The sequence below is a fragment of the Columba livia genome (genome assembly GCF_036013475.1).
Source record: "Columba livia isolate bColLiv1 breed racing homer chromosome W unlocalized genomic scaffold, bColLiv1.pat.W.v2 SUPER_W_unloc_5, whole genome shotgun sequence".
In the NCBI taxonomy this organism is placed as follows: Eukaryota; Metazoa; Chordata; class Aves; order Columbiformes; family Columbidae; genus Columba; species Columba livia.
In genome coordinates this window covers 4,870,203-4,887,684 of record NW_027043000.1, presented here as the reverse complement: position 1 = coordinate 4,887,684, position 17,482 = coordinate 4,870,203, and the positions used below count along the sequence as shown (strand labels likewise).

At 42.9% G+C, this 17,482-nt stretch overlaps 1 long non-coding RNA gene across 1 annotated transcript in view; it reads right to left on the bottom strand.

Annotated features, from left to right (window-relative positions):
• LOC135577529 (uncharacterized) overlaps positions 1-15,038 on the bottom strand; it is a 31,203-nt gene extending 16,165 nt beyond the window's left edge. Inside the window, exons 1-2 of the long non-coding RNA XR_010469309.1 lie at positions 14,953-15,038; positions 13,177-13,250 (exon numbers count right to left, since the gene is read on the bottom strand). This is a non-coding gene — a long non-coding RNA (uncharacterized LOC135577529). The remainder of the gene's footprint in view (positions 1-13,176; positions 13,251-14,952) is intronic.
• Positions 15,039-17,482: the final 2,444 nt, after the last annotated feature.

Genomic DNA, 17,482 nt, shown 5'->3' with positions numbered 1-17,482 from the left:
TTTACTGTCTACGGTGAAATCAAAAGCATGTCAGTTGGACAATTATCTGAAGTGTTCTAGAAATAGCGTGTTTCATTTGCTCTTTAGTTTTTTTTAGCAAATTTTCCAGCTAAAAAGTATAAGGACTATGAAGACAACAGTCCAAGGTAAGACTGATAAAATATTTCTTTCTGGAAAGGTTGAAATAAGCAATAAATAATGAGAGACGGCTTTGGAGGGACAGCATAGGGAAAAATCCATTATCTCATGAAGCCAGTCTGGAAACACCAGAGAGCACGCTCGTTATGGAAAAGAAAAATCCAAAGAAAACAGGAAAAAAATTATGTGGAAGTGATGTACTCCAGTCATTTCATCAAAAATGAAATAATTGCATGTTAATATGATAATTTTGTATACTGAAGTGCAAGATATAGAGACAAAACAATATTTACTATCACTCAAACTCAATAAGTCTATAATAATTTAAGATAAATATCAGAAAACAATAAGTTACAATATAAAAAACCATGTATTTACATTTCATACCCTTATTTTACACATGATGTTCAAAAGCAATGAAATGGAGTCTGTATACAGCTGCTGGATACCTGATGATCTGTTACAAGTCTGTTTCTCTTATCCCAAAGTAAACAAAAATAGGCCAAACTCTAAAAAACAGAGATGGAAAGGGTCTCATGTCAACCAAAATATAAAAGGCCCTTGAAACAAAAATACAAAAGCCTTCACCTGTTTCCCCAAACCAATCCTCAATTACAAATTTACCTGAAGTTGGGAAGTCTCTGTCTACTGCTGCCTGTTCAGTTGAAAAATATCATGGTAAAAGTGGTGTTAGATTCCATTATTTCATTCCCTTGACAAGGCACAGTACATGGATGCGAAAGGAACAAGGTTGCTCAGTGCTTCCCACTAACAATTCCCATTTTACAAACATGGTTAAAAATATTTTCAAGCGACACGGGCTGATAAAACACAGAAAACCATTCAAAATTCAAAGCTGAACTTTGCCTTGGTCTTCTCTAGTTGGGTCAATGTAAACATTTTAGTTGAATCAAGAGTGCAGTTTTTAAGAACATTGCCCCAAGAGACCCATTTAGTGCTTTAGTTTGTATTGCAAAGCGGGCTCAGAGGACATGAAGTGGGTTCATTTCAGTGATCAATAATACCTCTAGAACAACATCAAACGGTAGCTTAGTGGTCTTGAGATTAGCTTTATACTTAAGTAAGTTCCAGGAAAGAAGAGTTCTATTCTTGGCTAGATAACAAATCTCTCTTCAGAACATGCACATAGCCATTTCTGTGCTGTGTCCCCACACTTGTTTCCCCCCCCTCCCCGATATTTTTGGTCTTGTTTTTCGGATCACATACAATCTGCTTGCTGCTGCCACATGCGTGTAAGATGTTTAAAGTCTAATAGTGAAGTCCTAAATCAAGCATATTCTGTGAATTAAAAGTATTTTTCCGTTGCCCTTCTAGCTATGATGGCTACTACACAGAAGATGACCCAGTTTATGGCAATCTCAATCAAGATATTTTAGGTAAGCTTCACTTTGAGAACACGTGTCTGTTCAGAGGCTGTGATAAATGTGTAGTTAAAAACTGACTGACCAACGCTTTCTGTGTTTCTCAACACAGAATTAATACCAGCTTGGGATAGAACTGCAAACCATCAGCTTTTGAATACAACCTCATACAATACCAAGTTCACATCATAGCATTTAGGTGTTTGGTTGTTTGGTGGTTGTTTTTTTGTTTGTTTGTTTGGTTTTTAGTTTTTTTTGGGTTTTTTTTTTGTGTTTTGTTTTTTTATCTTTTTAAATGCAAAGCAGAGTTTAACTATTTAAGTTCTTTTCTGGTCTCAGAATTACTAGATAACAATATAAGCAATTACTCTAATGTGTAAGGATGCATCCTGAGGGGGAGCAAGGTGGAATTTTAGCAGTGGAACCGGTTCCCCTTTTGTAATTATCTCCTCAAACAAAATTGTTTTGGTACCAAATAGAAATATGTGGGGATTTTTTACACTGGCAGCATACCTTTGGCACACAACTTTAATGGTTCTGGACAATATGGGAAGAGTTTGCATGTTTTCTCATCTTTTTATTTAAATTACAAACTGCTTCTATCCTGGAGGATTTCAAAACACTTCAGATTTAAAACACAGCTCACTCTTTAAGAGAGCTGCTAACGCTTAGAGGAAATAGTTGAACATTGGCAGTTAAATAGTATACAGGATATAGTATACACACCCCCGTGGGACACGAGACAGAACAGGAAGAACAAATGCAAGAAAACTTGTGAGTCAAGATAAAGACAGCTGAGAAAGTGAAGGAAAAAGGGGAACAACAACAACAAACTCTACAAGAACACTGCAAAGGCAATGACTCCCTACCTCCTATAAGCAGAGCTTGCTGAGCAATGGTCAACATGGAAGGAAGAAAAAAAACCTCTTCTTCTTCTTCTGACTAAGTTTTTACTGCTGAGCATGACATTATATGGCATGGAATATCCCTTTGGTCAATTTGGATCAGCTGTCCTGCTGTGTCCCCTCCCAACTTCTTGAACAGCCCCAGCCTACTCATACTCACTGCGGAGGTGGGGGTGTGTGGGGGGGTAGATGGGGAGAGAGCAGAGTGGGGAAAAAGAGAAAGCCTCATGTTTGCAAGCACTGTTCAGCAATAGTCACATAATTAATATCTTGCCAACACTGTTTTAACCTCAAACCCAAAACACAGCACCACACGGCTGCTATGAAGAAAGTTAGCTCCATCCCAGCCACACCCAGTACACCAGGAAACTAAACAGCAAAGTCCCATTCGGGCAGAGGACTGATTAGACTGGAACTGATTAAATTACTTCTTCACAAAATTAAACATGCTCTTGAACAACTGAGTTCAGTAAACAACCTTCAGAGAATGAGCAGCCCAGGAAGGGCAGCCTTAGAGCCTGCTCCGATTCCCTTCCAGTAGGCCTGCACCCTATGTTTGGAAATATAGAGATTATTTACTATTCCAGATGCCTACATACTCAAAGATATTGACTGTAAAGAGTACAGAGTAGAGTAGTAAAAATGATCACTTAGTGCAGATGTTTTTTAAAAAAGTGATTAAATGATTAAAGGGATAAAATACAGCTTGGGGCTGGACCATCTGATGAGCTAGAGTGGGCACAGCCCTCTGCAGATATGAATAAAGACCATAAATAAAACAAGTACATATGGCAGCATACCATGGGGTAAGCAATGGCACACAGAACTCAGTCACACAAATTATTCTTCTGTAAGCCAAATTAATCCAAGAGAAGTTGAGGTTAAATCTTCTGTCAATCACTTCTGTGCAGACCTACTCAACAGAATTGCAGAAAATGTGGAGCTTGGACAGAACAGAGGACAAGCTTCTAGCATTACACAGGCACCAAAGGAGTTTTCTTCTTGAAATGCCTGTGTTTCTGCATCATATTAATTAACAATATTATCTTTTATAGCCAAAAAGTGGCATAATGTTCATCGTTTACTTAATCATAAAATTAAAAGGATGCTGGCTGTCTTCACACCCTAAGAAATTTCCTGCTGATGTCAGTATGGCCTTTCCCAGTGGCAGAGCAAGAGTGAGAACCAATTTAAAAGCAAAGCCTCAGAAGTCTGGCTGTGCACTGATGGTGGGACCAGGACATCTTCATCTCTCTGCTGGTACCGTCCAAAACCCACATTTCCTCATGCCGCAGATTGCGCATTTACAGCTTTACAACCCAGCCACCCCCACTCACATGAGGACTGCAAACCACTCCTCCCAGTACTCAGTTTACTCGTGACTCCAGAAGTAGTTTTAATGATTTATTGAGTATCTTTATGGGAGTGTTAGTAACAGAACCAGTTTTACAAAATGTTCTTGAAAGGATGAATCAGTTTTGTAAACTGTCCCTGAAAGGATGTTCAAGCATATCGTGTTTGAGTATACTCTTATCTTAACAACCTAGCTTTTATCTTAGCCTAAATACGCATAGAGTGAGGAGAAGTACATGCAGTATCTCCGGAGGTTGAGCAAGTCAGCAGTTATCTAGCTATAGAAGTAGTACGCCTGTGCAGTACGCAAAGGTGAAAGGGACAAAAGTGATGAAGACTACTTACTTCATCCTGAAGACCCCCTGAAAGACGACCAGAGGACACTGCACACGATCAAAATAGTTCCAAGATGTTGCAATCGATGTTGCTATCAATGTTGAGTAACCGTTACATATCTTAATGAATATATGAATATGTATGTGAATGGACTGCATAAATACTGTGTAACTTAAACTGACCAGCGAAGCCAGCTTTGGGTGCGAACCCCTGGTTTCCCAGCGCTGAAATAAAGCACCGCATATAACTACGCCTGTGGTTATGTGTCCTGATTGCTAACATTTTGGCGACCCAGATGGGACTTCGTGGGCTGCTGAGGCGGATCGCGTCTCGATCCTGCTCCGGCTAGCACCGAGGTATTCTTGGGGAGTGCATTGGACGCGACCGACCCTCTGCTGCTCACGACGGACCTCTGACTGGTAAGAAGGTGCTTTATCTGGATTATTGGGTACCCACCTGGTCTGGTTTTGGTCTGGTAGCCTGCTGGTCAGGCATCTGGTAGCCTGCCGGTCAGACGCGGCGAAAGCCACGCTCGGTTGGGCAGGGAGCTCCCGGGGTATTGCCTAGACAGCTGTCCGTCAGACAGAGGGAAACCTCTGCGGGCTCGGCATCTGGTCTGGTCTGGTTATTTGTGCCGCAGGCTCAGCACCTGGTCTGGTTTGGTAATTTGTGTGCACCTGGTCTGGTTATTTGTGCTGCTCAGCACCTGGTCTGTAGTTCTGGTGATTTAATCTGTATTTACTGTTGAAACCAGTGATTTGATCCGTGTTTACTGTTGTTCTGGTAAAGTTACCTGTGTTATCTTTCTGTGTTAGTTATCTGTATCCTTCTGTGTTGATATGTGCGATACAAAGATGTCACCATTAGATTGCCTGTTGAAACATTGGAAGGAGGGTGGATTTGGACAATCAATGAGTAAAAAGAAATTAACTGAATATTGTACTCGCCGGTGGCCGGAATATGACCTGCCTAATGAAGTACAGTGGCCACCGGAGGGCACTTTAGACCATGGAACTATTGTTGAATTGATGAGGTTTTGTCAGAAGGAAGGTAGATGGGATGAGGTACAATACGTGGATCTCTTTTTCTATCTTGAACAAAAACAGGACTGGAGGAAGGATTGTAGGTTAATGTTAGTCCGGAGGAGTGGTACTAATGATAAATGTATGGGATGTACGGCAGAAAAGAAATGAATGATGTGTATGGCTATAGAAAACAGTAGCAGTAACGCTTTAGAATTGGATCTGCCGTGTCTTGATGTTGCACCTTCAGAAACAGAACCCTCTGCACCTAAACCCCTTAAACCCTCGGCACCCGTGCGTTTTACTGAAAGTGATACCGATTCCAGTGGTGATGAGGGGGCAGCAAGCGGTGTAAAAGGAGTAACAACACCACCAATATCCCACAGGACTAGGAACAGACAAAAGGACACCCAAAAGGGGGGTGGACCATCAAAGGTAATAGCACCCCTAAGACAGGTGGTAGGATGGGGGGGAGAACCAATTTATGTAAAAGTTCCGTTCTCGCCAGGAGATTTAATGATCTGGAAACAATCAGCTGGTCCTTACCGAGAAAACCCAGACAAGGTTGCAAGGGTAATTAAAATGATAATTAAAACTCAGAATCCTGATTGGGACGATTTGCAAGTGATTCTTGACGCGTTAATGGACTCTACAGAAAAAGATATGGTTGTACGGGTAGCAAGAGATAAAGTAAGGGAGGATATTCGGAATGGGACAGTGGGCGGTAATGTTGATGAAAATTTTCCAAAGGAGGATCCCCGATGGGATTATAATACTGGAGGCAGTTTATGTCGCCTCCGGAGGTATCAGGACTGGTTATTAATCGGCGTTCAGACTGCTATACCGAAACAAATGAATTGGTCAAAATTGTATAGTGTTAAGCAGGAAAAGAACGAATCCCCTTCAGCCTTTTTAGAAAGATTAAAGGAAACTGCAAAGAGATATACAGATTTAGATACCGAAACAGAACAAGCAAGGGCTCAGTTAGCTTTAATCTTCTTAGGACAGTCTCAAGATGATATTTGAAAGAAATTACAGAAACTGGAGGGGGCACAATTACGAGATCTGGATGTTATGTTAGAAACAGCCTGGAAATTTATAATAATAGAGAAAAGGAACAGTCAAGGCGTTATCAGCAAGACCTGTTGGCCCTGGTCCAAGGACAAGGCGGGGGAGTAGGAACAGGAGTCTGTGGTAGAGGAATTAGAAACGGTCGAGGGCATGGGTTTCAGAATGTTCAGGGAATTCCTTTGGGACCTGTTGTAAAGCTTGGTTCAAATCAATGTGCTTACTGTAAGCAGCAAGGACACTGGAAAAACAAATTCCCGAACCGTCCCGGTTCCATGAGTCGGGTACCAAATGCAGTAGGAAATGCAGTACAAACTATGGTGCTGGGGGAGTATAGTAATGACAGCTGACTATATGAAAGCACGAAAATGGATACCCAGAATAAGGAGCCCTTGGTGACGGTACAAGTGGGGGACCAGGATGTGAGATTTTTAGTGGACACAGGGGCTACCTATTCTGTGCTAAATTCCTTACAGGGAACAGTAGGTCATAAAACGACAACGATTGTTGGTGCCAAAGGGAAGGAAGAAGTACGGCCATTCCTACAACCCTTAGATTTGTGTTTTGGAGGAAAGGAATTAACCCACGAGTTCTTATATGTTCCAGACTGTCCAGTTTCCCTTTTAGGACGGGATTTATTGACCAAATTGGATGCCGTAATAACATTTGAGGATGGAAACCTGGTAATGAAAATTCCAGAATCTAAGGTAGGACAAATTCTGTTATTAAAAGAAAACCTGGTAGTGAAAATACCGCAAGCAGTGGAGGAGGCTGTGATTCCTATGGTATGGGAGACTGACATACCTGGGAAATCAAAAACAGCCCAGCTCGTAAAAGTGGAACTGAAGGAAGATGCCAAGCCAGTACAGTTGAGGCAGTACCCACTGAAACTAGAAGCTAGGTTAGGAATAGTATCTCTAATTGAAAAATTCTTGAAATATGGTATTCTAGAGGAATGTGAATCAGAATATAATACTCCAATTTTTCCAGTAAAGAAACCTGATGGTAGTTATCGATTAGTCCAAGATTTGCGGGCTGTAAACCAGATCACTAAGGACATTTATCCAGTAGTTGCAAATCCATATACTTTGTTAACATCTGTGAAAGAGAAATATAAATGGTTTACTGTGCTTGATTTAAAAGATGCCTTCTTCCGCATACCCCTTGACCATGAAAGCAAAAACCTATTTGCCTTTGAATGGGAAAATCCACACAATGGGAGGAAAACTCAATTAACCTGGACACACCTTCCACAAGGGTTCAAGAATAGCCCAACCATCTTTGGAAATCAACTAGCCAAGGAACTCGAGGAATGGACTACAAAAGGTCATATCATGATCCCTCGACAATGGTATTTGTTGCTACAATATGTAGATGATATTCTGATTGCGACTGAGACACGAGAACTCTGCATCCAGGTAACAATTGAAATATTGAACCAATTGGGAATGAACGGGTACAAAGTATCGAAAAATAAAGCTCAGATTGCATCCGAGACTGTGATCTATTTAGGATGTGAGCTCTCTCAAGGACAGCGAAGGCTAAGCCTGAACAGGATACATGCTATTTGTGCTATTCCAGAACCACAAAACTTACATGAGTTGAGATCTTTCTTTAGGAATGACAGGATGGTGCAGACTCTGGATTATGGACTATGGGTTGATCGCCAAACCTTTGTATGAAGCACAAGGGAATAAAACGTTCAAGTGGGGAAAGCCACAGCGTGAGGCCTTCCAAAAGCTAAAACAGTCTTTGATGCAGGCACCTGCTTTGGGCCTGCCGGACTTGAGCAAAGACTTCCAGTTGTTTGTACACGAGCGACCAAGACTTGCCTTGGGAGTATTAACTCAACGACTAGGATCCTGGAAAAGACCTGTTGGCTATTTTTCCAAACAGCTAGGTCCGGTAAGTGCTGGGTGGCCGGCATGCTTACGGGCGGTAGCTGCTACAGTAATGCTGATCCAGGAGGTCCGAAAATTAACTGTGGGAAAAAGGATAGAAGTGTTTGTATCCCATATGGTGACAACAGTATTGGAACAAAAGGGGGGCCATTGGCTTTCCCCAAGCAGAATGATGAAATACCAGGTAATTCTGACAGAACAAGATGATGTTGTTCTATAAACTACTAACCTAATGAATCCTGCTGAGTTTTCGGGTGCAGGTACTGAAGAAGGAGATCTGGAACATGATTGTGTGGAAGTCATCGAATACACCCATGCAAGTCGTCCTGATTTGAGAGATACCCCTCTGGCAGAAACTGACTGGGAACTCTTTACTGATGGCAGTAGCTTTGTGGAAAGTGGAGTACGGTATGCAGGATATGCGATCACTACTGTCAAGACAGTAATTGAGGCCAAACCCTTACCACCAAACACCTCAGCACAAAAAGCAGAATTAATCGCCTTAACCAGGGCATTGGAACTCAGTGAGAACAAGAAAGTTAACATATGGACTGACTCAAAATATGCTTTCGGAGTTGTTCATGTGCATGGAGCCCTTTGGAAAGAGCGGGGACTGCTCTCTTCACAAGGAACAAACATTAAATACCAGAAGGAAATACTGAACTTGACTAATGCCATTCAGAAACCATCGCAAGTTGCTATAATGCACTGTAAAGCTCATCAAAGTGGAACATCGAAAATTATTGGGGGAAATCGGCTTGCTGATCAAACAGCTTAGTCGGTGGCACGGCAAGTGAGAACAATGGTGGGTCTTGTCTCCCAGAAGGTAAGAGCAATTGATTTATTACCTTCAGAGCCACCTAAGTATTTCATAGAAGATGAAAAACTGGCAAGTCTAGTAAGAGCCAGCAAGAATAATTCTGGGTGGTATGTAACCACCAATGGACAAGTTGTGGTGCCAACCACTATTATGAGAGGAATACTTCAGACGGAACACCAAAAGTGTCACTGGGGTGCAGTAGCATTGGTAACTTATCTAAGAAAACAAATTATCTCGGTCCAGATGTTAACAATGGCAAAATCTATTACAGCTAAGTGTGAAATTTGCTTGAAAAATAATCTTCTAGTAAAAAGAAAAATAGAAATGGGGAAAATTAAGACAGGCATGCAACCCGGGGATTATTGGCAAACAGATTACGCGGAACTCCCCAGAACTCGTGGATATAGATATCTACTCGTTGTGGTGGATACCTTTTCTCGATGGCCAGAAGCCTTCCCTTGTCGCACCAACCAAGCAAAAGAAACTGTGAAATGGTTATTAAAAGAAATAATCCCTAGATTTGGGGTACCAATAGGAATATCATCCGATAGGGGGCCCCATTTTGTGGCACAACTGGTAAAGGAGGTTAGCAGATGTTTAGGGATTCAGTGGGATCTGCATACTCCCTGGAGGCCCCAGTCCAGTGGACAGGTAGAGAAAATGAACCAAACTTTAAAAAGACAACTTAGTAAGGTCTGTCAGGAGGCAAAGATTCAATGGCCGCAGGCCTTACCAATAGCATTGTTGCGTATCAGGATAAAACCTAAGAGCGGAATGTCAGTAAGTCCGTACGAAATTCTGTATGGCAAACCCTATTAAGCACCAAACCCAAATCCAGAGGTCCACATCAAGGGTAATCAGGACTTGTACAATTATGTGTTGTCTCTTGGCAGGACACCGAATCGACTCCGATCTGCATTAGTGTGGAATCGACCACTGGCACTTGAAAATCCAGTACATAATATAGAACCTGGGGACAGTGTATATGTGAAAAACTGGAACGAAGAGCCTTTGAGAGAACGTTGGGATGGACCCTACCAAGTACTCTTGACCACGTTTACCGCAGTTAAAGTTGCCAGAGTAGACTCCTGGATACATTACACCCGTGTGAAGAAGGTTCCAAGAGTGTGGTCATCACATATCCTAGGTCCAACCACACTCAAGATTACATCGCAATAATGCCTGGTTTGCATTACCAAGCTTTGGTTTTGGTTATACCCCGAGTTTTTGTGCTTTTGAAAATTGGAGAGGGAAGTGCCACTCTATTCCACAAGGTCCCTGATAAGACAGTGGGAAAGCTCGCCCGATGCATGGAAAAGTTATAAATGCAAAAATGAGACTATTCGAATGGAATTGCAAATTAGGCCACGAAGAGCAGTAGATAGCAATGAAAGTACCCAGATACCACAGGTAGTACAAAGTGTACAAAATCAGGCAAAGAACCTAATGATAGGATTAATCCGAGACTTTGCGCAAACACAAAATATCAGTAGCATCACTGCCTGCCTTCCCATACCAAAATCAGCTGAGGACCCAGTACAGTGGGGAATAATCGCTACTACCTTACCAGAAATAAACAGAACTGGTAAGATAGCATGTGAATCCCACACTAGAATAGAAGAAGTCCCAACTGAACAAAGGATAAGAGAACGACAAAAATGGAAAACACCAGGACACAGGGCAGATTGTTTAAAATTACCTAAAGCAAGGTATATTACAATAGGACGATTCCATGATGTAGGATGGTGCTTCTATGACAAGTGGACCACTAAAATAGTGAATCAAAAGGTTGAACAGACCTACTGGGAATGCAAAGATCAGGATAACAAAAACAGAACTGAATTATGGAACAATATGTGGACATTAAGTATTGTACAACAATACCAATACAGTGAAGCAATTCCATGGTGCATACGGTGGTCCGATGTAACAGAAGGAATGACAGTACCATGGTGGAATTGCTCACGGGTGATAACTTGTCAAACAGACATTAAAGAGATACCTTTGTCCATTGTCAAAGTAGCAGTGATTACAGGCTGCATTTGTCGGAAACAATTAGACTCACAGGCAGCCTTTAAAATTGGCATTGATAAAGACAAAATTGACTGTAAAGGAGTTATAGGCAGTATGGGACATTTAGTTTGGGCCTGAAGTGATGGGACCTGGACTACACGTTTGCCAATGGGAAGACCAATTAGAGAAATTACTTTGGGGTTGTCAACACTATGTCCCATTTGGAAAAGGTCACCTTTGAAAAATAGGCAAGAACTTTTACAGGTCAGACATAAACGAGAAATAAACGAGGATGATGTGTGGCATGAACCATCAAGCAGTGTTAAATTTGGCTGGGCACTAGAATCTTTCTTTGCACCAATTTCAGCCTATAGGAATAGAGAAATGATTGACAAATTGATCGGGCAAATGGATCGATTGGCCAGAATAACTAAAAAGGTTTTCGGGATCTTAATATACAATTACAAGCTACGACTAAAATGACCTTGCAGAATAGAATGGCACTCGACATAATGTTATTGAAAGAAAATGGCGTCTGTGGATATTTGAAAGACAGAATCGATCACTGCTGCATCCGTATTCCAGACGTAACTTCAGAGGTTGAGAAAGACATTTCCGAGCTGACCCAAACACAAGTGGAGCTGCAAAAAGAAAGACAAGATGCAGAACAGAGCTGGATAGGAGCTCTGTTGAATAAATTCGATTTAAATTTGGGAGGATGGGTACGTTCACTAATAGAAAGCGTAGTTGTACTTGCAATTGTGATTGTTCTTCTTTGTTTGTTGTATGTGGGTATTAAGCGCATAATTAGTCAAACAAATGCTAGGAATAATCGCATTTTCAGTATCCTGAGTAGGAATTATGCTAATCCTATATTTGATAACCCTCCAGCTTATGAAGAGGCACGACTGGAACTATCACACCTGAAGGGAATTACCAATCAATAATAGCAAATGAATCAATAATCGAAGAAATTGATTGAGGTGAAAATGCATTGTCTAAGAATAGAAAAGCATTTTCAAAGGGGGGAAATGTTAGTAACAGAACCAGTTTTACAAAATGTTCCTGAAAGGATGAATCAGTTTTGTAAACTGTCCCTGAAAGGATGTTCAAGCATATCGTGTTTGAGTATACTCTTATCTTAACAACCTAGCTTTTATCTTAGCCTAAATACGCATAGAGTGAGGAGAAGTACATGCAGTATCTCCGGAGGTTGAGCAAGTCAGCAGTTATCTAGCTATAGAAGTAGTACGCCTGTGCAGTACGCAAAGGTGAAAGGGACAAAAGTGATGAAGACTACTTACTTCATCCTGAAGACCCCCTGAAAGATGACCAGAGGACACTGCACACGATCAAAATAGTTCCAAGATGTTGCAATCGATGTTGCAATCAATGTTGAGTAACCGTTACGTATCTTAATGAATATATGAATATGTATGTGAATGGACTGCATAAATACTGTGTAACTTAAACTGACCAGCGAAGCCAGCTTTGGGTGCGAACCCCCGGTTTCCCAGCGCTGAAATAAAGCACCGCATATAACTACTCCCGTGGTTATGTGTCCTGATTGCTAACAGGAGTAGAACATAAGACAAGGTCCCTTCCAACCCCTAACATTCTGTGATTCTGTGTGACTTAGTTACACTAGGTGCTACATAAAGACAAGACAAATGGGTAGTCCCTGTTAATTTACAACTCAAGTAAGCAAGGGATGGCAAGCAGCAGATGCAAAAAGAAGTACAGAGCAGCACTCAGAAAAGACAGGCCATTCTCAGGTCACTCAAGACAAATGACAGCTGCTGTTTCCTTAACATCAACATTTTAACATTATAGTTTTTCCTTGTTTCATTTCTTTTGCTTGTTTACAGTTTGATGCACTATCTTGCTTTGCAGTCTGCATAAATGCATACTCTGGGCAAAAGCATTAACTAACGTTCATTGACTTTGTGATTCCTAAGGTCATGGAGTTTGAAATTTTTGGTTATACCCTATCAAATATACCAGTTACTACTGCTATAGGATAGTTTTCATGTGCAACTGCTGAATGCCACTCATTTTCTCGCAGGGGTGGTGTAAGAAATTATTTGCAATTGAGGGCTCCTGTCAGTCTAGTGAAGTGTTGCAGGAATTCCAAACAGCCAAAAGGAAGTACTGGGTAGACTGGCTGAAAGACTGATCTTCTCCCAATGAAACTGAAATAACAGGAGCACACCCTTATTTTCCCAGGTTAGTGATTACCTCAAATACAAAATGTCTGAGTCGTGGTGTCCACTTAGAGTCCAGTTTTCCAGCCCTTGTTCCTCTGTCCATTTCTGCGGAACACAACAGGAAGGTTACATTCTGTATTGCTTTGCCCAGAGCTCCCCACTGGGAGCCACAGTTTGATATTAAGCCACTAGAAACTGTCCAGAAGAGGGCTGCAAAGTTGTGAAGGGTTTGGAGGGGAAGCTGTATGAGGAGTGGCTAAAGTCACTTGGTTTGTTCAGCCTGGAGGAGACTGAGAGGAGACCTCATGGGGCTACAGCTTCCTCACAAGGGGAAGAGGAGGGGCAGGCGCTGATCTCTTCTCTCTGGTGACCAGTGACAGAACCCGAGGGAATGGCAGGAAGATGTGCCAGGGGAGGTTTAAGTTGGACATTAGGAAAATGTTCTTCCCCCAGAGGGTGGTGGAGCACTGGAACAGGCTCCCCAGAGAGGTGTCATGGCCCCAAGCCTGACAGTGTTCAAGAAGAGACTGGGCAAGGCCCTCAGACACATGGTGTGAACTGTGGGGTCGTCATATGCAGGGACAGTGTGAAAAATGCAGTTGTGATTCGTGCTAAGATGTTTAATATTTACAGATATAACCAAATGAGGCACGGGCTCTGAACCTGGAAAAAGGTGGTTAAGTTCTATGTAAAAAGTTATGAAACTTCTTTATGAAGTTATATTGACAGAGGGAACTAACATTTGAAGGGTTAACTAAACTTATAATGGGTGCCTACTAACAAGCTAACACTTTAAGGCTTAGTCACACAATAAATGCTTAGTTTAGAGCTTTATGTTAAGAAGAACAGAACCCCATCGAATGCCAAGATAAGAAGTTTTACTGCACCTAGCTGTAAACTTGAGGAGACAAGATAACAAAGATTTACAGCAAAAGGGGGCACCAGTCTGGTTTCATTCAACTTGGCAGCTTGGGTCCCAGTCAATTTAACATAATGAGCCAAAGGTAAAAAGTTCACTGTGATGAAGCTGAAGGAGCCTTCATCCAAAGACCCCCAAAGACCCCTCCTCAAATTCACCAAGTGGCACTGCGCAGGCGCAACAAGGGGAGGGTCTATGAAAATGGTTATCTGAGACTCATTTTAATCAGAAGCCGGGAAAGGTTATGAATATGTATAGGCGATCCTGGGGTCATTATGAATATGTAATACCTTACTGTATTTAAGCACACCAGTGCACCCAGTGCTGTTTTGCTTATGCTCTAATGAACATGTGTTTAAGGAATACAAGGAATTGGATTAAATGGGTTTTTTTTTATCCATAGAAAAAGCGTAAGTTATTTATTTCAATAGGAATTGCACTCTATGATCCTTGTGGATCACAGGACATTCTCTGATTCTGTGATTGCCCGGTCCATACCGCTCCCCAGCTGGGGGGCAGCACAGCCTGCAGATCCAGGGAGCCCCGGCTAAGCCTTGCTTAAAACAAACAAACAAAAAACAAAACAAAGTCAAAACAAACAAACAAACAAACGAACAAACAAACAGTTTTACATGAAGTGGCTCATGGTCTTCTTTTTTAAATATTGGCCTTTTGCCAATGGCAGGGCACCACCTTGCAGGGAAAGCAGAATTTCCTGGTCTCGGCACCCGCTTTCACAGCGGCCACCCGCGGGGCCCCTGGGCCGCCACGTTCACCCCAGCAGCGTTCCCGCTAGCAGAGCTCTCCTCAGAGCACCCAACCCCACACGGCCCACGACCGCTAAGCAGCGGCTACAGCCCGCAGGCGGGCCACGGCTCCAGGACCCACCGGACAGGAGGAGCCCGCGGTCAGGAAACAGCCACAACGCCGGGGCCGCCGCCGCCACCGCCCCCCAACCCAAGCACAGAGTTCGGCGGGCTGCGCCTGCGCCTGACCCCGCGGCCAATAGGAGCTCTAGCAGCCAATCAGAATAAGAAGCGCTCCTGGCCGCGTACTCGGATGGGTTGTGGCGCCTGTGCGAGACCCAGTCAGAGGTGGGGTAGAGGTGGAGGGGGCGAGTCGGTGCGCAATTTGAATTGGCGTGGGGCGGGGTGGGAGTGTCTGACGGCGGTGGAAGTCGGGTTGGGGTCGAGGTGAGCAAACGCGCACGGCTGGGTGCGTGTGCGGAGCGGCCGCTGTCATTCCCGCAGCGCCGCGGAGGAGCCCAGCCCGTGCGCCATGGCCCTGGAGGAGTCCCTGCGTCGGAGCAACGCCCGCTTCATGGCCACCATCAACAGCATCTTGGAGAGGGTGAGGGCCGCGCGCGACGCCGCGCATGTTGGATGGCGGGAGCCGTTGGCAGCGGCTTTTTGTTTCCGTCGCAGTCCTGAGGCGGGCTTGGCGGGGACGCTCTGTCAGCGGCGCGACCGTCAGGCTGCTGCCGCCCGGCCTCGCCCCTGCCTGTCTGAGGAGCGCCGTGCGCTTTTACGGTCCCTCTTGCCGAAATGGTGTGCGGTGGGGCCTGGCTGCCCTTGTGCGTCCCTCTGTCCGCCTCTGGCAGGCTGCCGGGCAGCGCGGCCCTCCCTGCCCGCCTCGCCTGGCGCGGTGGCCGGGGTCTCCACTCCGATCCTCCCTGGCCACCTCTTAAGTCCTGCTCTGTTAGTGCTGACACGTGTGCTGATTTGCAGTAACTGGCACTGAACTCTCTTTGTCAATTAGTTACTTCTGGTGTCACAAGCTCCGGTTTTTCCTGGCTGCTGAAAGCAGCAGTCACCCGGGGCCTCACGCAGCTTCGCAGTTTGTGCTGAGCTTTGGCGTGAGTAACACTTAGATCAGGGATTGCCAGTTTTTTTTTTGAACTTAGAAGTCCGAGTTGTCTTTGTAGTGCCCTTAATCCATTTTAGCTAGCATTAGATGAGGTATTGTCAAAAAAATTGCAGACAGAAGTGAAACTCCCTCCACAAATCCTCCTTACTTCGGAGCTATTTTCTGCTAAAGATGTGAGAACCATACACCTCCATCCAGCGATGCACGTATTTATTCAGGGATGTCAGCTTTGCAGTTCAGATAAATGGTTTGTGTTAATGTCTAGGTGCTGGCATAAGGCTATATTGATATATATATATATATATATATATTTATATATAAGGCCATATTTATATACAAAGCACCTATTACCATATGAATAAACATTCTTTGGAACCACTCTGACAGCAGAGGTAAGAACAAGAGTTAGCCTGTTAGTACCTCAGCAATGGTTTCCAACTACTTAAAAAAAAGCCACAAGACTCTGTTTCTAGAATGTTTTCCTCATCTCTCATTAGACTGGATGACATTTTCATATGTCATCACCTGTAGGTCTCTGGTAAGTGGCTGCTTCCAGTTATGACAGAGGGAGTTTAGAAGCTCTGTAATTAAGTAACTTAACCATTTTTGAAAACTCGCTGAAGCCTCATTTTGTCAGCAACTGGCTTATGCCTTGAGATTGAACAACTCATACATATGCTTAAAATATGTGTGTTTTTTCTAGGAATTAAAGTTTTGAGATTGCTAACTTCAGCCAATAGAGCAGCATGTGGATAATTTCATGTTTTGGTCAAAACAAAATTGTGTAAAAACAATACTTAAAATGCATGTTAAAAACATCACTGCAAGCATTTATTCTAATCTTTAATGGTCCTTTTTATTTAGTATAATCATCCTTTTGAAGATGATTTACTTATCTCCATGGAAACTCTCACTTACAGTACGCCTGATGGTAAGAACTTCGTAAAGCTTCAATATTTACGTGCTGTGTATTTATACTTAGTCAAGCATGCAACTGGTGGAAGTTATATGACATTTGATGGCAGAAGATGCTGAATTTTGTACACTTTGGTGTGGCCTTTCATATGTAAACTTTGAGGCATGCATGTAATACCTGGAGATTTTCTTTATATGCACCATTTTGGTCTATTGCGTGCTCTGTTTTAGACAACAGAAAAGAGTTATTAGCGAAGTTCAGGATAACAATGGTTAATATTTAGATGACTTGTAAGAAGAAGGATCAAAGTGAAGAAGACTGAGAGGAAACAAAGGAATGACACCTTCCTGTGTAACCTCATCCAGGTGTTCCTGCTCCGGCAGGGGGATTGGACTAGATGATCTTTTGAGGTTCTTTCCAATCCCTAACATTCTGTGATTCTGTGAATGGAGGTATTGGCAGGAAGTTGATACACATGAATGGACTGTGTAATTTCCTTTCTGCTTAGTATTCTGAAAGCTGCTCTGATAAGTTTCTCTTATGTCAAATGTCAGGGGGAACTGGGTGGATAGTCTCTTTAACTTTTCTTTGAATGTTTCAGTGGTTAGCATAAATCTGTACCACATTGTGCTATGT